The sequence below is a fragment of the Ascaphus truei genome, chromosome 9 (genome assembly GCF_040206685.1).
Source record: "Ascaphus truei isolate aAscTru1 chromosome 9, aAscTru1.hap1, whole genome shotgun sequence".
NCBI lineage: Eukaryota > Metazoa > Chordata > Amphibia > Anura > Ascaphidae > Ascaphus > Ascaphus truei.
In genome coordinates this window covers 39933850-39956364 of record NC_134491.1, presented here as the reverse complement: position 1 = coordinate 39956364, position 22515 = coordinate 39933850, and the positions used below count along the sequence as shown (strand labels likewise).

Sequence of the window (22515 nt, the reverse complement as noted above, 5' to 3'; positions counted from 1 at the left end):
GTCCAGCTTTTTTCTTCTCTACCTTTCCACATAACGGTCATCAATTGCCCACCTTCCTCTACTCATTCCCTCTTTCTCTCTCACTTTGAATCCTGGCTCTTCTTCTTTCTCTCCTCAGACTCCCCTGTTCTTCTTCTTGGGGACATCAAATGCCATATTGATGACCCTTCTCTCCCTTGGGCTTCCCGCTTTCTCTCCCTAACATCTTGTTTTGGCCTTCAACAGTGGAATGCAGCCAGCACCCACAAGGATGGTCACTTCCTGGTCTTGGTTTTCACTAAAAATGTTTCGCTCTATGACTTCTACAATTCCCCCTTTCCAGTCTCTGACCATCACCTTGTCTCATTTTCTCTCTCATTTTTCCCTTTTTCCACCTCCATCTACCCCTCATTTCTGCAGAAACCTGCATTCTATTAACCTCTCCCGGCTCTTGACTTCACTTTGTGCTCCTCCCTCTCCTCTCTCAGACTCGCTACAGACTGTGATAACCTGGTCAGGAACTACAACTTTGCCCTATCCTCCACTCTTGATCTACACGCCGCTCTTATTCTCTGCCGCTCTCGCCCTTCTAACCTCAGACCCTAGCTAAACTGCCACACACGTATCTCCGCTCCTGCACTCACTCCTCTGAATGCCTCTGGAGGAAATCTGACACTCTCACAGACTTCCTTCACTACAAATGTATCCCATCCTGTTTCAATTCTGCCCTCTCCCGGGCTAAACAAACCTACTTTCCATCACTAATCAACACACACAAGTCTAACCCATGCAGACTCTTCTCTGTCTTTGATTCTACTCCGACCACTGTCTGTTACTGGCCTTTCTTCATCTAATTCCCCTCAGGACTTTGCCGACTATATCATTGCTGAATATGGATTCTATTGGGCAAGATATACCCTCTGTATCCTCCTCACATTCTACATCTCTTCCTACCTCTCCTCCTGCCTTCCTTGACTATCTTTCCGTGGTAACAGAGGAAGACGTGTCGCTGTTGATCTCCTCTTCTCCCTCTACCACCTGCCCTCTTGACCCTATTCCCTCCCATATCCTCAAAACGTGTACACCTACTCTAATCCCTACACTTACACATATTCTCAACTACTCCCTCTACTCTGGTTCCTTTCCCGTATCCTTCAAGCACGCAACAGTTATACCTTTATTCAAAAATAGTAAGCTTGACCCTACCTGTCTCTGTAATTTCACCCTGCCTCCCTCCTGTCTTTTGCCTCTAAACTTCTTGAGCGACTTGTATTCTCTCACTTGCTCCACTTTCTCACCATCTAACCTCTCCTAGATCTTCTACAATCTGGATTCCGCACTGCTCACTCCACTGAAACAGCCCTAACAAAAATAACTAATGATATTCATGCTGCAAAAGACAAAGGTCATTACACTTTTCTCATATTACTCGACTTTTCTGCAGCCTTTGATACCGTGGACAATCCTCTTCTCCCTCACATTCTCTATACTCTTGGTATTCGTAAAAAAAGCTCTAGCCTGGATTTCCTCTAACTTCGCCCATCGTACTTTCAGTGTCTCGTTTTCTAACAACTCCTCCTCCCCTGTCAATGTCTCTGTGTACCACAGGCTCTGTCCTGGGACCTCTTCTCTTTTATCTCTACACACTCTATCTAGGTGACCTTATCACATTTCTTGGGTTCAAATATCACCTCTATGCTGACGACACAAATTTACCTTTCTACCCTGACCTCACACCGCTGTACAAACCAAAGTCTCTGAATGTCTTTCTATTATATCAACCTGGCTGGCCCTCCACTGACTCAAACTTAACATGTCCAAGACGGAGCTCCTCAAACTTCCTCCCAAACCTGGCTCAACTGCCCCCTTCTACATTACTGTTGGTAGTACATACACCCAGTATCACAAGCACGCTGTCTAGGGGTCACACTTGACTCGTCCCTCACATTATCCTCTCACATTCACAATGTAGCTAAAACCTGTCGTTTTTTACCACCATAACATTGCAAAGATATGCTCTTTCCTCTGTCACACTACTGCTAAAGTTCTAATGCAGGCCCTTATTCTCTCCCGTCTGAACTATTGTAACCTTCTACTGTCCAGCCTTCCTGCCTCTCACCTGTTTCTCCTTCAATCTATCCTAAATGCTGCTGCTAGAATCACTCCAAATGCTCTCTCCAAAATCTGACTCAGCGTCTCTCCTACTGAAATCTCTTTCCTGGCTTCCTAATAAATCCTGTATTACACACAAAATTCTCCTCCTAACTTTTAAAGCTCAACACTCTTCTGCCCCTCCTTATATCTCAGCCCTAATTTCTCGCTATGCACCATCCCGACTCTTGCGTTCTGCTCAAGGATGTCTTCTCTCTACCACCTTTTTTATCTAAAGCCCTCTCCCGCCTTAAACCTTTCTCACGGACTGCCCCACACCTCTGGAATGCCCTTCCCCTCAATATCTGACTAGCACCCTCTCTGTACACCTGTAAACCCCATCTTAAACCCACCTATTTAACAAAGCATATGGGTAGCTCTCTGGCCGATACTATACACCTCATACCTCAACGTTACCAGAACATCTTCCTATCTACCACTTAGATTGTAAACTCTTCGGGGCAGAGACTCATGTTCCTAATGTTACTTTTATGTGTGAATCACTTATTTCCATTATGTGCTTTATTATTATTATGTTGCCTGTATTACTGCTGTGAAGCGCTATGTACATAAATGGCGTTATATAAATAAAAATATACATACATACATCTTATAGTTGGGATTGGAACTTCTGCCTGGTCTGATAAGTAGTAGGATTTATAGTTGAGTGCACCTGGATTGCAATAAGAGTTGTGCCCGGGCCTCAGTCTAGGACATTCTGCACCGGCGCTCGGCACTGTTTAGCCACCATGACATTTAGCCATTCACCGTTTTGCTGCCAAGGTAACCCCTAACCTATCCCCATACTCTAAAAAACCCTAGCCTTAATGCCTTACTCTAACCCATTAACACCTTAACCTAAAACCCAGAGGGATTAAACCTTAACCCCTAATGCTAATCTTTACCATAAAACCTTAGCCCCTCACCCTAAAACCCCTAACCTTACCCTATAAAGCTTAACCTAAACCCATTACGCTAACCCTCTAACCTTACCCCTTACCCTAAAAAGCTTAATCCCTTATCTTAAAACCCCTAATGCTAATTAGTACTTACCTTAGGGGGCGAAACAACCGGCGACTGACTGTCCTTGGTGCTGAGTAGTTGCGACAGAGTGGCGGTGGCGAAACGTCCCCTTCTGCCCTGGCGAGTGATAGCATGAACAAAGGGGCTGGGGACACAAGCATGGCTAAAAAGAAATGAGACACCAGAGACAGAATATGAGAATATTCACCTGTGAGAAAGACTTCTCTAATCACAATAACAGTATCTGTTACGAGAGCACCTTCCATGATAATATCAAGCTATTTTATACAGTCTAACGGTGTGTGGAAAATGTATTTCAAGAGCATTATCTCACTCACCAAGATGTCACCTTCTCCAACAGGTATTACAGCAAAGAAACCATATAAATACCATCCAAGGTCAGTTACTTACTAGCCATATCTACCATGTCTTTATAAGCAACACCGGACTCGGACAAGGGCTGAGTTTCCTAAATAGTACCATTGTCCATAAAAATAAGAGACGGCTTCAAAAGTTTACACGCCGTGATGCACAGCTGGTTCAATTAAGGGGCGTTCTGTCAAAAAGAATACCATTTTTTTAAATTAATATATAACTGTAGCTGAGGACAAAACAAAAAAATCCCCACAAGTGTTCTGTACCGAAGATCACCATACAGACTGCCCGGCATTACGTGAGACTCCCAGACTCCCATACTGCGCACACAGATACTTTCCCAGCATCTATGTAAGTATTTTTCTGCGTAGTAATATGCTCCTTAAATTACCTCAGAAGCGTATTTCAGTCACTTTTATGCAGGTGGCACATATACTGTACATTGGAATAAGTGAGAACCACAATGGGAGGTTCGGCCACGACCAAATCGCCACCGGCGTTCCACCACCAGGATTACTCACCATAGGTCGCCTTCGCCACCTTCCGCCATCTTTAAACGTCTTCAGATTTCCTCTGTACTCGGATCGCCCAGCCACAGGGCACCTTGCGCGGCCACCCCTCCAACTACATTTGTGAGTGCACTTGTGGGTGTGCACCAGTGGGATATGTAAGAATGTGTCCTGGCTGCTGGCGGGTGCGCATGTACAGGCGCACTCACAAATGTAGTCGGAGAGGCGGCCGCACAAGGTGCCCTGTGGCTGGGGAGTTCCAAGGACATTTAAAGATGGTGGAAGGCGGCGCTGTGATCGGTGGCGAGGCGACCTGTGGTGAGTCGTTCTTGTGGCGGTGCACCAGTGGACATTTAGCCATGGCCAAACGCCCTGGACTGAGTGGGAACACCTTTGATATAATTATTATTTTTTTTATATCTAAACTCTTTATTCAATCAGAAAGCAATTGGTTTGTAAGACTGAATATCATCGCACTGCTATTTTATCTAAGTAATCTGTAACTGGCATTGAGCAGTGATGTTGCCGTGCGTTCTGTGCTTGTCCGTGACATAATCTAAAGCCCTTTACAAGGGAGAATTGGAAAGGGACTGAAAAGCTTCCTTGGCAACAGAAATACCTTTAAGTGTAACATAATTACTGTCTCTTTGCCCCCTCCTTATCCTGCTGGGACTATTCAATAAACCCTACACCATACACTTAAATCTTCAACTTCTCCCATACACTATATGCAGATGGGGAAGATTTGATTAAAATTACAGGGCTTTAGGTTCAACTTCACCTATTTAGAAAAAAAAAAGATCTGGTACTGGACTTTTTTATCCTGATGAATAACTCGGTCACGGTAATTACAGACACGGCCCGCTGTGCGCCATGAATGGAATCCCTGGGGTGGTATTTTCCTGTTGCCTGTCTTTGCACGGCTGTTGACATCAACATGAATGATAACTACGCCAGCTTTTTATTTTTATTTTGTTGTGTGTGTTATTCTTTTTCATGCCTTAGAAAGTAGGAGGGGAAAGACTGGAAAATAAATGAGTTAGCGTTGTTATTTACATTGAATGTGTCCGCGTGCTTTTGTGTTACACTGGCTGCGGTCTCTTGTACATCTGGGCGATTACTCAGTGTCTATATTTTCAACTCAACAAATAAGGGGCTTGATATTTTTGGAAGGAAAGAAAAAAGCTCTTAACTCCAAATGAGGCGTCTTTTCTATGTGACTGTTCTTATTTCCGTTTGCTGCATGATACGTACCAATAATGAAAGGACAATGAATTGTTGGGCAATGAGAGTAACCTCTTCCCTAAATAATATTATTTTTACATTTGTAATAATAGCTTTGATTAAAAGGTGGGAAATGTTGTCTTTGGACCAGTGTATTTATTTCACAAATTCTCAGAAGACATAAAAACAAAGGCAAAGTGTGTCATATTTGTGTTTGTGACGTCAGAAATCAGCCTCATCTCTAACATCACTTATTATGGTTGCTGTATTGTCAGGTTGAAATATCACGTGATTAACAATTTCCTTTATAATGAATACATTCCTTAAATTTCCAGGCTGGGACATGATGCTATATTGCTTAGGATGCATCTTATCTGATGAAGGGTCCAGATGGCAGGACTCAAGACTTTATTTGTGTGCATGGAATGTGTCCAAAACTAACGGGTATCACCCAGTAAGACAGTAAGACTGCACCATCTATAGAATGCAAATATAGTGATAAAACCAGCCGACAAGGGGGGAGGGGGAGTGGGGGAAGGAGGGGGGGAGTGGTAGTGGGGGAAGGAGGGGGGGAGTGGTAGTGTTAAAGAAATTGGATTATGATACGGATGCATTACCATTATCTGATAGGAAAACCTATACAGTTCTGACCAACAACCTTGTGGGAGAATACAAGAAGGTTATACAGGTATATCTCAAGTGTGGACTCATTAAGGGACTTATTAATCAGGAGTATGATTTTTTACAAATAGAGAATCCTAGATTACCAATTACATAGTTACATAGTTACATAGTAGATGAGGTTGAAAAAAGACTTCCATCCATCAAGTTCAACCTATGCTAAATTTAGACAACAGATACTTTATCCTATATCTATACTTATTGATCCAGAGGAAGGCAAACAAAAAACCCCATTAAGGGGAAAAAATAATTCCTTCCTGACTCCAAAAATTGGCAATCGGATTAATCCCTGGATCAACATCCTTCCCATGTATACTTATTTGGTATATCCCTATATACCTTTCCCTTCTAAAAAGATGTCCAACCTTTTATTGAACAAATCTATTGTATCTGCCATCACAGTCTCCATGGGTAATGAATTCCACATTTTAACTGCCCTTACTGTAAAGAACCCTTTCCTTTGTTGCTGGTGAAATTTCCTTTCCTCCAACCTTAAGGGATGGCCCCGAGTCCTTTGTACTGCCCGTGGGATGAATAGTTATTTTGAAAGCTCCTTGTATTGTCCCTGAATATATTTGTATATAGTTATCATATCCCCTCTTAGACGTCTCTTTTCTAATGTAAATAAATCTAATTTAGCTAGCCTCTCCTCATAAGTTAGAATGTCCATCCCCTTTATTAATTTGGTGGCTCTTCTCTGCACTCTCTCTAGTTCCATAATGTCTTTTCTTAGGATTGGTGCCCATAATTGTACTCCATATTCAAGGTGTGGTCTTACTAATGCTTTGTAAAGGGGCATAATTATGTTTACTTCCCTTCCATCCATTGCCCGTTTGATGCAAGATAAGATCTTGTTTGCCTTTGCAGCTACTGCATGACATTGGGCACTATTGCTAAGCCTGCTGTCTACAAGCACTCCTAAATCCTTCTCCATCAAGGATTCCCCCAATATATCTCCATTTAATTTGTAAGTCGCCTTTTTATTCTTGTATCCCAAATGCATAATCTTACATTTATCTGTATTAAACCTCATCTGCCATTTACCTGCCCACGTTTCCAGTCTCTCCAAGTCCTTCTGAAGAGAAATTACATCCTGCTCTGATTCTATTACCTTACACAATTTAGTATCATCAGCAAAGATGGAGACTTTGCTCTCGATCCCAACCTCAAGGTCATTAATAAACAAGTTAAAAAACAGGGGTCCCAGTGCCGATCCCTGAGGTACTCCACTCACGACTTTAGCCCAACCTGAAAAAGTTCCATTTATGACAACCCTTTGTTGTCTGTCCTTTAACCAGTTTTCAATCCAGGTGCATATATTATTACTGAGTCCAACTTTCTTTATTTTGTACACCAACCTCTTGTGTGAAACCGTATCAAAAGCCTTTGCGAAATCTAAGTAGACCACATCAACAGCATTACCCTGGTCTAGATTCCTACTTACCTCCTCAAAGAAACAAATAAGGTTAGTTTGGCAAGATCTATCCTTCATAAATCCATGCTGACTATTACTAATAATTTTATTTTCCATTAGGTATTCCTGAATATTATCCCGTATTAAACCTTCAAGTAGTTTCCCTACTATTGAAGTCAGGCTTACAGGTCTGTAATTTCCCGGTTGTGATCTAGCTCCCTTTTTAAATATAAGCACCACATCTGCTTTACGCCAATCTTGTGGAACTGAGCCTGTGGAAATGGAGTCCTTGAATATTAAATATAATGGTTTTGCTATTACTAAGCTTAACTCCTTGAGAACTCTTGGATGTATGCCATCGGGGCCATGTGCCATATTAACTTTAATTTTTTCAAGTTGCTTATGAACTTCTTCCTCAGTTAACCAATTGTTCATTAATATGGAGGTTGTGGCTTCCTCCTGCGGCACTACTATTAAACTTGATTCTTCCCTGGTAAACACAGAGGCAAAGAATTTGTTTAATACCTCAGCTTTTTCCTTATCTCCAATAATCTGCCTACCCATCTCACACTGAAAGGGTCCTATATTTTCTTTTCTCATTTTTTTGTAATTAAGGTACTTAAATTTTTTTTAGGGTTGACCTTACTTTCTATTGCAATCCTTTTTTCATTATCCATTTTTGCTAATTTGATTGCCCTTTTGCAATTTTTGTTACATTCCTTATAATTCTGATACGATGTCTCTGTCCCTTCTGACTTAAAGAATCTAAACGCCTTCCTCTTCTTGTCCATTTCCTCCCCTACCTGTTTATTTAGCCACATTGGTTTTGACTTATTTCTTTTATACTTATTACCCAAGGTATACACTGATAAGTGTGCTTTTCTAACAATGTTTTAAAGACTGCCCATTTATCTTCTATATTTTCCCTGCAAAAACATCATCCCATTGTATTACTACTAGATTAGACCTCAGTTTATTAAAATCTGCCTTTCCAAAGTTGAAGGTCTTTGTTGAACCCAAGTAATCTGTTTTTTGATAATTTATTTCAAATGAGACCATGTTATGATCACTGTTACCCAAATGTTCCAGTACTTGAATATTTGTTATTACTTCTACATTGTTTGATATGACCAAATCCAGAACTGCCCTTCTCCTGGTTGGTTCCTCAATAATTTGGGTCATATAATTGTCTTTAAGCACCCCCAAAAACCTGTTCCCTTTTGTTGTAACACTAATCTCATTGCCCCAGTCTATGTCTGGATAATTAAAATCCCCCATTATGCAAACATGACCCAGTTTTGATCCTTCTCCATTTGCAAAAGTATTTTAGCTTCCTCAATCTCACAGATATTTGGTGGTTTATAGCATATTCCGACAAACATTTTCTTTATACTTTTACCTCCACTGCTAATTTCTATCCACAAGGTCTCTACATTTTCATCATTCCCTTCATAGACATCATCCCTTATAATAGGTTTTAGATCCGGTTTAACATATAAACATACTCCACCTCCCCTTCTATTTGGCTGATCCTTCCGAAAAAGAGAATAACCCTCTAAATTAACTGTCCAGTCATGAGTTTCATCCCACCATGTTTCAGTAATGCCTATGATATCATACTGCTCCCTTGCAGCTATTAATTCAAGCTCCCCCATTTTATCTGTCAGGCTTCTTGTATTAGCAAGCATGCATTTCAGTTTTTTTTCAGCCTGTACTATTATCTTATCTGCTCCTTATTCTGCGCCCACTTTGTTTAGTCTTTAGAAGTTTTCTAGTATTATCTGTATTTACTATGGGTGTCTCACTGCTTGTCAAACTTGCACTTGCTCCCATGCTACCTCCATACCACCTTGTATCCTCATCTATTCCATTTAGTTCATTATCTGTTCCATTCCCCTCCCCCCTCCATCCTAGTTTAAAATCTCCTCCAATTCTACTACTTCCCGTAAATGCACAAGGACCCTATAATCCCTGTGGTAGACCTATCATAGCCAGCATAGATGCTTTAACAGTAAGCTTGTCTCAATATCTTGATTACTAACTTAAGTCATATGTTCTAATATTTGAGATACAACACACATTCTCAATATACTGGACTCCATTGAGTGGAAGCCTAACTATATCCTAGTCACCTGCGACATAACGTCTCTTTACATGTGCTGGGCACATGAAGCTAGATGTGAGACTAAATATTTTCTTAACAAGATAAAAATCTGAAGCAGCATCAGATAGATTTTATACTTAATGGAATTAAATATATACTTGAGCACAATTATTTATGGTTTGGAGAAAAATATTATTGACAAATATGTGGGACAGTCACAGGCACCATGTTTGCCCGAGTTATCTTCCTTGGGAGGTTGGAAGGATTCTAGTATATGGAGTGGTAATCCATTTGGGGCAAACCTGGTGCTATGGCATCACTGCATGTAGGACGTTTGGGGACATGTGTACCCTGCATACATTTATCACGTATTTGAATTACGAACAACCTTAATTTGGTGCCCACGTCAGGTTTTACTACAACCTCAGATGAGTTTTTAGACTTGAATGTTTTTGTAGATCAAGAACTAAGGATTAAGACAAAAAACCTTTTTTAAGATAGTGGACAAGAATAATGATCTACTAGCGAATATCCCCCATGATAAGAAATGGATGGCAAATATTCCAGTAGGCCAGTTCCAAATGATTAAAAGGAACTGACCCGAGGATGTAAACTTTCAAAAACAGGCAGTTGACCAAAAGAAAAAAATTATGGACAGAAAATATAAGAAGATTAATATAGAGAAGATTTATATGAAAGTAAACATTATGAAAAGATCTGATTTTATCTCTGCAGAGAAGAAACATAAAGATAAAGAAGCACATAGTGAATTTATACCATAGTTCCTTCGTGAAAAATGATCGTGAAAAAGCATTGGGTATTCTGTTAGGGGACGCTATTCTGAGTAAAATTGTAACCCCTTTTCCAGGGGCAGTCTTTAAGAGGGCATCTCATTTCAAACAATTATTGGCCCCACTGTGGCAAGAGAGGTAAACAATAGGAAAAGTAACTGGCTTGTCCACGAGACTGTAGATATGGAACGGAGATAATAAGAAATCATTCAAATTCAATCAAAAAAAGTAGTTCCCAGCACTCAATGGTAGAATAGTCTGATGATAAGCAAAAAATATGGAAATGTAATATGAAAACATATTATCACATTTGGATACACAAATGGAAGATGTGGGAGTAATTGTAAGAAGGAGATAATAATTACTAATTTAGCCTGTTGGCTGCATCTGTTCCTTTCATCTTTGCATTTTTTGGAGGTTAGGATAAAGGGTAGTACCTGTGGTCTCACAGATCGTAGGGAACGGGCCAGAAGAAAGGGTTTATCCCTGAAACGTTGCCCCCCTCTATTTGCCTTTTATTTGTTTACCCTCCATTTTATGCCTTCCACCACCACCCCTCCCCCTCCCTCCCTTTGTTTCCCCTCCCCTCCTTTCCCCTATCCCTTATCCTCCTTTGTACCCTTTCCCCATAGGTATCATTTAGAACCTGGAGTAATTATTACCTCCTTATTACAATTACTCCCACATCTTCCATTTGTATATCCAAATGTGATAATATGTTTTCATATTACATTTCCATATTTTTTTGCTTACCATCAGACTATTCTACCATTGAGTGCTGGGAACTATGTTTTGTGTTAGTATTACCTGGGAGGGGTGAACCCCCCCCCCTGCTCCCGCTGTACCACTCACTTACACTCTATTATCTTTTATCTGTCTCATTGAGTGCTGTCTACTCCTTACAGTATATCCATTATTCAAATTCAATGTAACTCAAAAGGAATTGGAAGTAAAGAAGTTAATTTCATGTACCAGTAATGACGTTTTATATATGCTGGAGTGGCCTTGTGGACTTCAGTATATTGGCAGAACTAGTAGATTATTGAAGGTTAGGATTCAAGAACATGTCAGAAATATAAAGAAGGAGCTAGAATCGCATAGCATATCAAAACATTTACATTCTACTCTTTTCAGGCATAGATAAAATAGATTACAACTGGCAAGGTGGTAATAGATTAAATACATGATCACAGAAAGAAACATAGTGGATCCACACTATTAGTACCCTTGTTCCCTGTAGCATGAACATCGATATTGATGTAGGCTGTTTTCTATGAAATCTATTATAAATTATTGGTATCATTGATTAAGTTTGTTGTAAAACATTGTAGAGACCTTCCTTGGGCTGTTTTATATGATGTTTTTATGAATTCTATTAATAATGTGTCATGGGACACCAGAACCGTTTCACGGGATCAGCACCGGATAGGGCACAGAGATCAAATAAATGTATATTTATTCTGCCGGAGTCAGCAGACAATACACTGACAGAGATATACTCACTCCACACAGGGAATACAGGGGGATCCTAGCAGTCCTAGGTGCCCGGCGCCACTGGAATGGCTTACACCGCGCAGCTTCCCCTCCTGTGGGGGATCGGGAACTCCAGGCAGCGCTGGATGCAAGTCACAGCAGAGCTACTTTAACTCTCCCGCTCGGAATAGCGGGCAGCCTCGGTTTCGGGTGTATCTGGCACAACCTCAGAGAACATTGTTTAGTCCCATCCCCATGCTAGCCACAGACAGGTCTGTGGGACTGAGATCAGCTGCGCCTTTTCTAGATTCCCCGCCTCCATAGGAAATCATGGAGAATGGGATAGCAACCAATCACAGCGTAGATGCTGTGTGTTGGGCCAATCACAGCACGAGGGCTCACCTATGTTGGCCAATCCACTCTGTGGGTGTCATGGGGAAACTGAGGCAAGTAGGGCAGGCATTACAAACCAGTTAATGAGAACAGTGCCTACCTTCCCATTTCCTCAATGCTGACCTGCTATCTCTTGATGAGACAGGCGCCTCTCTGTTTGGGGCAGACAATGGCTCCCAGATAGGAGGCCTGCCCATCCCCACTCTCCATTGTCCCCAACCTCTTTGTGGAACCAGCAGAACCCAGATCCCTGGGCATGCAGGCAGGAGATGTGTATTACCAGCTTAGCACTTAACAAACAAAGACATACCCAGTTACATTCAGCACACTACAATTTTACATGTAATAAAGAATTCACATATACATTATTGTATATATTTCACCCGATGACCCACAGAAGGATGGATTTACAGATAGGGGCAATGACTGGGGTTAACCTCCACTAGAACCGCCTAATTGCCGCTACCGTCACAATGTGTAAATCTAAAGTAGAAAGATTATTGATACTTTAATCTGGAGATAAATGTAGCTCTACAGCCGTAGGATCTCTATATGTTGGTGTTTGATATAAAGATATGTACAGATAGAAGTGGTATATATCTTGATAAATATATAATTTCATTGAGAAGCACTGTTACTAAGCAGTATTATTATAGCTATGTTGATATTATATGCAATAGTAATGCATTATATATCATTATATTTTATGCAGTTTTTCATTTGTATTTTGTAATTAATTGTATTTGTTATATCGATAACATACACCTGTTAGTAGGTTTCAACCATTTAGAGCCAGGATTCGTACTGCATAGAGAGTGGGGAGGAGCTCTCTAATTTGGAAATACACACTAAATATGTGAGGAGGACTAAGGCAGCATTCCCCAATGAAGCCAATCTGATTCGCAAAACGCGTAGGACTGAATGATTACAGGTTTAACCGGAGAGTGGTCCCAGTCCTACATGCGTGACATCATAGCATATGTTCTGGGAAGGAGGCTCTAAAGCACTGAATGTGCATGCCACATGGACAAGTGCCAGGAGATAGAGAGATCAGGAACGCAGCGTGTGGGAAACGACAAGTGGGACTGTGAGGAAGCTGCGTCTGCGGCTTGACCAATTACAGTAACCAGTTCTGCGTTGATCAAGGACATTTGGCCACGGCCTTTTGGCTGCGACCACAATGCCTCATGCGCTCCATCACCACCATAACTCACCACCGGACACCGTACAGCTTGAAATTTGGCCGACCCTGACCCAGATGCCATGTTTAAATGTCCCATATTGCGCAGCAGCCGCTCATGTTAATTTCCTGGACATGAGCAATGGGATTGAGCATCGATGAGCATCGATGAGCAGCGGCCGCACGACATGGGACTTTTAAAGACGCCGTTGGGGTCACGGCAAAATATCAGGTGGTGAGGTGCCCTGCGGTGAATTGCATTGATGGCGGAGATCCTGGTGCCACGGCCAAACGTCCTATTCCATTCTGCGTGGCCTGACTAGGAGTATGTGGATCTGCGATCCTGGACTTTGTACCTTGCCTAAAAGAACTTTCAATTTGTGAGTGGGACTATTGTATGTTATCAATATATATACATTTCTGAACATATTACAGTATTGGTTCTCCTCTCTTTTCTTCTTTTCCCATTTTTATTTAATTTTTTGACCCTTTAATGTATTGTATGTATTTTACCACTGAGTAGCACACTTTTTGGAACCTTTTGGACTCACAAACTTGCCTACTATGAAGGGTGAACTTTTAGTTCTGCACAAGATGTGCTCATTGCTGCACCCCATTAGTTCTATAAGTGACTATTAGTTATTTTCTATTTATAGCTTTTATTGTTCTCATACTATTTGTCACGTGTATTTATAGCTTATTTTTGTAACGATTTTTAGATTGCATTAAATGTATTTAGAGTAGCGTTATGAATAGTTTACTTTTGTGCTCCATTTATAGAACCTTATATGCTGTGATACGTACCTGGATTACTATTGCTAATATTCACACCTTAGCTATGAGTTCAATGGACTATTTTTGTGGACTATTGGTCAATACTTGACCACAATAAATATTGCTATTTTTGCATTATGTTGATGGTGTTTCTGATTACTATGTCACTTTGGTGTTCACTCTTGGGAACATCCAAATAAATACAAATAAATAATATACTGTAGGCATGCACTATAATTTGGAAATTAATAAAAAAGAAAAATGTGTGTCAAGTTTTAAACATGGTTTGCTGAAATATTTTTAGTATGGAGTTCCCGACTACCCTCATGATCAATTATACAATTACTGTATATAAATATTTCTCCTGATATGGATTGACCCTTCAGTTTGGGTCACTGAACCACAATTTGGCAAGTTCCTTTATATTAGTCCATCTGCAACACCGGTATAAAATACACTAGACCAAACAGACAGATCCTATTTCTTGCAGGGGTTTTTCCTTTTCTGCCATTGTGGAGATATTTTATGCTCCAGTTCCGCCCCATTCTGCATCCAGGAGACTTTGATAAATAGACCCGGGTCCTTCTGTTACGTTAACATATTATTATAAGTGATAATGCCTTACAGTTAGTGAGGCTACAGAGTAATTGCACTTTTTAATTGTTTTGTTTCATACAGGGTGCTTGCTACACATTGTATTTAATGTGGAAGCTGAAATTAAACTGAGCAGAAAAATGCTACATTCAGGATTCACTGATTTTTGTAACAAAGAAATTCCAAATAACACATTGCCCAACTAGTGTTATTAGTCCCTGTCAAAGTGTGATTAGGTATCATTTTATTTGATGATGCCATTGTGCTGCACAGGAAGTAACGAAAAGCTCATGATATTAACCGTTAAGTTACAGGAAAGGGTAAACATTCTCGCTAAAGTGATCAATGTGTCAGGGCAACTTTTATAGACTCATTAATTCTAACCCAGTTTTCACAAGTTTCAGAAAACATCAAAAGTCAATTAAATGACATATTTTACATTTAGGCTTGGATAGTGTTTATGTACAGTAAGTGCTCAAAACAAACTGGATTTCTCTAGGGTTATTCACGAGACATAGTGTGAACTAATCTTGAAATGTCCAGAAGGAAATGTTCACAGAACATTCTTAAGTGAATATTTGTGAGAATTTGCTCAGCAAAGAGCATGTGTGTGTGCGTGTATGCACGTGTGCATGTTTGTGTGTGTGTATGTGTAAGTGTGTGCGTGCATGTGAGAATGTGTATGTATGTGTGTGTGTTAATTGATTTGACTGTTAGTTTATGCTTTAGTTGATTGTATGCGTGAGTGTGCATGAGAGTGTATGCATGTGTGTGCGCTGTCAGAGTGTGTGTGTGTGTGTGTGTAAGAGTGTGTGCGTGTGTGTGTTTAAGTGTGTGTGTGTGTGAGAGTCTTTGTGTATGTGTATGTGTGCGTGTGTGTGAATTGATTTGACTCTTAGTTTATTCCTTAGTTGATTGTGAGTGTGTGTGCGTGTGCTTGTGTGAGTGTGTGTGTGTGTGAGTGTGTTAGTGTGTGAGAGTGTGAGAGTGTGTGTGTGCTTGTGTGAGTGTGTGTGTGTGTGAGTGTGAGAGTGTGAGAGTGTGAGAGTGTGAGAGTGTGAGAGTGTGAGAGTGTGAGAGTGTGAGAGTGTGTGAGAGTGTGTGAGAGTGTGTGAGAGTGTGTGAGAGTGTGTGAGAGTGTGTGAGAGTGTGTGTGTGTGTGTGTGTGTGTGTGTGTGTGTGTGTGTGTGTGTGTGTGTGTGTGTGTGTGTGTGAGTGTGTGTGTGTGATTGTGTGCTCATTTACATGTGCACACCCATAATACTAATATAATTTTAACTCCTTCATGGGATTAGAAGCTGCACCTTGAATGACACCGGTCAGTAATTCCACAAGAAATGTTTATGGCAACAAAAAGCCGTGACTGTAAGAGAATAAATCTAGGGCATGGTACATTATCTTAACGCTTATAGCTTTGCTGGTCCCACTGGCAGGGAAGGGGTTACATAAAGCAGGGGTTCGCAAACTGAGGGGCGCACAAGTTTATTTAAGGGGGCGCATGGCCGGTGCAGGCGGTGGGAGTCGAATGCTGTTGTGTGCGGGCGGGCAGACGGCACAACATGCAGTGCACAGTGCAGGCGGCTGAAAATGCTGTGCGCAGGCGGTGCAGGTGGCTGAAAATGCTGTGCGCGGGCGTGCAGGCGGCCAAAAATGTTGATGCGGGGGGGGGGGGGGTGCGAGGGGGTGCTGGCAGAACTTGATGGTGTGTGAGTGCGCGCATGCGTGCGTGGCGGAGGTACGGCGGCTGCACAAGAAAATCAGAAGAGGCCAGTACTGCAGTAGGACGGCAGGGGAGGGGCACGAACCAGCGCTGTGTCGTTGAGTGCCCCTCCCAGTGGCTGCCCTGCAATAGCTCTCTGGTCCCGCTCTCCACTGGCACCCTGATTTGCTGTCACCCTCTGCAAATGTTGGTAGAATGGAGATCTAAATCTAAACGTTACAGTACTTTGAATGCAATAAAATAATACTAAAAAACAAGTAAAAACACAACATTAAAAACGGAAAAAGAAATAGATAATACCGGTAGGTACTGTACGAGTGTGGATGACACTGGGGAAGGCTAAAGAGCAGGGAGGGGGGAAAGGCAAATGGGGGAAGGAACAAAAAAGGGGGGAAGAGGGCAGGGAGGTGGCAAAGGGATGGATGAATGCACCCAAATGGATTGCCTTTGTGATATTGACAGTCCACCAGTAAGAAACACATATTACCAGATACCAACAAACAATAAACAGATAGTGATCCCATACTAGTATACTGCCTGCATGGGACATCTCAGAAACATGTTACAGCTCCAAATGTTATAAGTGAAATGCTCTTTAGCAAGGAATGTGACAATAAGGCTGGGATTGTGGTCCCTGCGCTGCCACATGCGAACGAGCGCGCCGCCGCTCGCACTCCTGCAGCCCAAGCGATTTCTGAACTTGGCTGCAGGAGATCGTAGACGCGTGGCGGTGGCGTGGCAGATGCCTCACGAAGCTGGTTCACCCTCATTGGCTGAACCAGCCTCTCTGCCTCTAGGCGCGCAGGCACGGGGATGCCTGCGTCAGACATTCTTTGGACATCCCTTGATAGCCCTAATAAAGATGCGTATAGTCTCAATGTGAAGCAACCCAGCCTTACATAATATAGATGCAGCATCCCTGACATATATGTTTTCTAAAACTTTTATATACTCCTAAATTGCAATGTTAACCTGTTATCTTTGGTGCATTCCAGCACTGCTAAAAGAGTTAATGCTACCACTCATGGCAAGTGATGGAGAAAGGAAATAATAGCTTTTACAAGACAAGCAATAGCTCATTTGATAATAGGTTTGTGTGTACTAGACAGTCAGGCTGTTCTGATCCAAGCCTCTTCAGTTCGCATTAATCACACCCTTTTACTCAAAACAGTACAACTCTCATCTAAACCAATTAAGCTTGCACTATTTAGACAAAGAGATTAATATAGCCCACAAAAGTATAACCTTTGCCCATCTAAATGACTTGAGATAATGAGTTTGATTTAGTAGTTTGGCTTTGTAGAAAGGTGTATTTTGGAAATAGACATCTATTTACAGACACTAAATCAGCAAGAAAATGCTTTCTGCCCAGAACACGAAGCTGAGCAAAACATGTCTCCTCTTGCTATGCAGAATCTGCTCACATTTGTGTGTTTTTCATTGCTTGTTTTCACTCCTCCTTTTTTAATGCTTCATTCCTCCAAAAGAACATGTATTTTAATAGTGGTGCTTCTGCTAAATTAAGGTTGAGAAGATGTCACTTATTTGTAAATGTCTAATTATACGTGACTCATACGCTTCTCATTGTCTTCACAGAGATAAACTTCAGAGACGGTCGAGTGATTCCTGTGTTGGTTTAGTGGGGATCCGCTGTATGAAGCGACTGGCAGTCAATAGCTACTGTATAACTCTGTGATGTCAAAGATATAAATTGTGGGCTATGTATGAAGAAATGGGTCTGCAGTGAAACCTTAGCAGGGCGACGAGAGGAGGGGAAGCCGGTAAATTAGCAGCGCCCCGGCGGTCTGGAAGGGGGCCCAGGGCACGACTACATATACATTTGCCACACTCTCGAGCCTATAGGGCCTGATGGGAAGTCACTTAGCTGTGGCGGCCATCTCCTCGCTGCCACCCTCCTCCTCCTTCTGAACTGCAGCAATGGCACATGGCGTCTCGTTGCCATGGCAATGCAATGTCGCAGCGTCGTATGACGTCACAACATTGTGTTATAATGGCAGCACGACGCTGTGCGATACCACATTGGTGATGTCCGCTGCGTCATTTGACACTGTGGTTCAGAAGGAGGACGGCAGCAACCGGCGCCCGAACCCGGAGGCTCTTTGTGTGAATCGCTCCATACACAGGACAGCTATGAATTGTGTTAAAAATAAACAAATATGTCCTACAGTACTCACCCTTTTATGTGACAGAAGAAAACAACACAGAAACCCTGTGCAAAAATAACGCAAGCTACACATTAATGCACCATTTCCATACATGCCCCAACAAGCAATGTAACTCCACCCTAATCTCCTGCCACTGGCTCCTTAAATCCCTACTATGGGAACGTGTGTAACAGTTTGCAGTAGTTGTTTGAAGTACTGTACAGATCTTCCCCCTTCTTAAGCTGTCCTGATAAATACAGTTGACCCTAAACTACCAGGAACCATTAAAAATAACACAGAGGATAAGTTTGTTACAATCATTTTTAGAAGGAAATGTTTTAAAATGATAATCCGCTGCTTTATCCTAAACTTCCAACAAGACCTTCTACCGGGGCGGGTTTAAATAACTTGAACACTTTGCTCTTTATGAGGCTGTTTCGCTACAGTTACAATGAGTATACAATTGTTTTAATGAATACCCTTAAAAAAGAAGTAATTTTTGTGAATACTGTTAAATGCTTGATCCGTTTCTAAATTAATGTTTGCAAGTCCTTGTTTTTGTGTTTGTTTTTCCCATTATGTAAAGATTTTACAATGTGTATCATTTATCCAAGGGGAAAACTTTACCTCTCTCCTACATAAAGGTAAAATAACAATAAAACTGTCAACAAAGTGGCAAGATCAGTCTCACCAAAATCTGGAAACTGTTAAGTGGAATTTGCATGAAATAGTTCCAGTATTATTACTCCTTATTCTTTCAGTGACAGACATGTCAAGGTCTTAAAGCCCTAAAAGAACAATTATGCTATTGTATCCCTCAAAGGATTCAAGGGGTGTGTCCACGTTGAAAAAAAAGTGCTATTAGCGCATTGAAAAGTAGTTAAAGGCAGCCCAAGGGGCTCTTTAGCAAGTCATTTTACAAAGAATGCCTGGGCTGTAAGTGTCTTAAAGTACATTTATTTAGCTCTTACAGTACTTTGTGCTTTAAGAAATAACTGCTAATAATTAATAGCTGTAACAATTTTTACGTTTGCATTAGCTATAAATAAAAGCTCTTGATAGAGCCATTCTTGATTAAATTAAACTGTACTTCTCCCATGATTGCTCTTTTTTATTTGTTTCAGGCACATTACAAAGCTTTACAAAAAGCCTTTCTGGTTAAGCTAATATTGCAGAAATCATTGAACAATTATAGACCAAAACAGGAACTAATCAGTAAATCCATTACTTGAACAAGCAAGCTAAACTTAACATGCCTGAACCTTATAACAACAGATTGATAAGTAATATGTCTTTACAGTTGGATGTGCTATAAAAGTCAGCGATCCAAATGTAATTTTTTATTACACCTGCTGATTTTCGAGCATTTGGTTTGATGAGGCGTTAATGTTTTGACTTTTGTTTTTTTTTTTAACTTAGAGACATGAAATGAAAACTGGGTTATGGAGTGAAGTAAAAAGAACAAGGAAAGGACGGAATGCCACTGAATAAATCACTTAGGTTACGTTATTATTATAATTTATTTATAATGCGTCAACATATTCCGTAGCCGGGACCCAGCAGCAGCTATCGAGTTGTGATCCGAGCGCCAGTAATACTTCCACACTACGGCTTATGTCCTCGTCACTTCTCGTGAGTAGGAGTCCGATTGTTACCAATGGCGGATGAGTAAGCATATGCTTTTATGCTGTCGTGCTTTTGCGCACATGTATTCATACGTACAAGTGTACATGTTCATATATGTAGATTGTGACTACAATCTTTTTCCGTATGGAGTATTACATTTTGTATTTTAATATATCCTCTGCCGTTATCCCTGATATATAACAGTCATTTGTCTCTATCATAGGATAATGCACTATGGTGGCATGTATTCTTTTTGTGTCTCCTATTTGTGCTTCATTTGACTCCTGAGGATCCGGGAGTATTCACACTGAAAGGATTCACATCCTATATGGGACTTTGTGTTTCCCCATTGTTCAGGCACCAGAAAGGTCTGTTTTGTAGCAATATTCCATAGCACTGTACAATAGGGTTGGAGGATGAAATCAATAAAATAAAATAACAAACGTAAACATACATTGTTACAGTAGGTAAGGCGAGTCCTGCCCCATGGGGCTTACACTCTATAAGGAAGGGTACGGGGATACATAAGGTACAGGAGGTGCATTGAATGAACAGAGGTTATACATTCAGATTACAGACATTTCATGGACAGTTAGAGATAAATGATTATGGGCATTTGTAACAGAGTATCTCTAAGATCAGAGAACGGCAGCAAACAGCTGACACCCTTTGGCTGCCGCCTTTGTGGAGACTCGTGTGGTCTCATATCAAAGAAGTCCAGAGGTGAAGTGATGGCAGCTGGAGGCAAACAGACCCTCCCAGCAAAAATGCAGGGGGGTCGGGGGAGAAGGGGACAATCTCCAGGCGTCTCAAGCTGTGTCTGTCCTTTCTTGATGAAATTAAGTGTGTACTGACTTCTCCATGTCAGGGAAGCTCTGTGCTCGAATCTTTGTCCCTTGTTCAATATACATGCTGGAGTTCCTTTTATTCGAATGAGGCTGAACTCTTCTCCACCACTGGGAAGCACGTTCATACATCAGTATATTAAATAGGCATCTCTGAATTTCAGGTTTTAGAACCTACATTATTTAATGTGAGATATACTTCATTGTGTTATGATGTTTCCGATAAACTTGTGTGATTTATTCTAAATGACCCTTTGTTTCCCTTCTCTTTGCCTCTTTTATCATAGTTAAGGATAACCTCTCTTTGGTTTGAGTTTTAATGTATATGAAATACAGCACTCATTTCTTTAACTCTGAACTAGTAGCTCACTAGTTAGTGTAGCTGATGCAGAAGACAGCATTTGTAAGAGATTACAGAGGTGTTGGAAGTGTGTGCACAACCCCCTCTTTGAATGACTTTTATGTTGCCTGGTATTTTTTGTATGATGCTATATCTATATAGTATGTTTCTCTCGAGAATATAATCATTAAAAGCAGAATTTTGTCAACAAACTGAATAATGTTACCTTTACAGTGTATAGGAAAGTTAGACTTAAACTGACTATAAATGTGTGTATTTATGTAAACTAGCGTAAAGCTGCCTTCGTTCTGGATTCCATTATAATACCTTTTATAAGTGCTGCTTGTGCTGGTAATATGTTACATAGTGACATACTTACATACTTACATACTTACATACTTACATACTTACATACTTACATAGTAGATGAGGTTGAAAAAAGACATACATACATCAATTTCAACCTATGCTAAATTTAGACGACAGATACTTTATCCTATAACCGTACATAAAGTATATTGATCCAGACGAAGGCAAACAAAAAACCCCAGTGAAATATAATCTAATAATATCTTATGGGGAAAAATAAATTCCTTCCTGGCTCCAAATATTGGCAATCAGATAACAGATTACTGAAACATTAAAAAGACCCATTTATTTCCCCTTTTAACATTTTAACAAACATGTTTATGCTCACTAAAGTAATCATGCTTTTACACTCTGGTGGCATATGACTATATTTGTTAGATGCTTTATGATAATAAAAAATGGCTACAGGAGGTAGTAATGGTCGTATTGCCCAGTGTTTAAATGCATATTATGCTATTTCTAAGCATATGATTGGAAAATTAAAGGTGTGCTGGGAGTACTTTGTTTTTCTTAAAAACATTTCAGACAGCTTGTGCCTTTAAAGAGTGGAAGCCAAACCAAGTAATGTAACCTTGCATTGTGTCTTATATTTCAATACAGAATAGAATAACATTGAATTTTTCATTGTAATTGTCCTCCATTAATTACTGAAATGTTCACACAATGCTGATTTCAAGTGTAGGAGAAACACATTACTGCCAAATGCCTTTATTAAAAAATTATGCAATTTCTATATGTTTTTTTATAAAATGATTTAGTTACGTTGTCCTTGCTTTTGTATTAGC

At 40.7% G+C, this 22515-nt stretch overlaps 1 long non-coding RNA gene across 1 annotated transcript in view; it reads right to left on the bottom strand.

Moving 5' to 3' along the window:
• Nucleotides 1-22515, bottom strand: part of LOC142502269 (uncharacterized) — a 112398-nt gene that overhangs the window by 35581 nt on the left and 54302 nt on the right. The window contains exon 2 of the long non-coding RNA XR_012803705.1: nucleotides 3184-3316. This is a non-coding gene — a long non-coding RNA (uncharacterized LOC142502269). The remainder of the gene's footprint in view (nucleotides 1-3183; nucleotides 3317-22515) is intronic.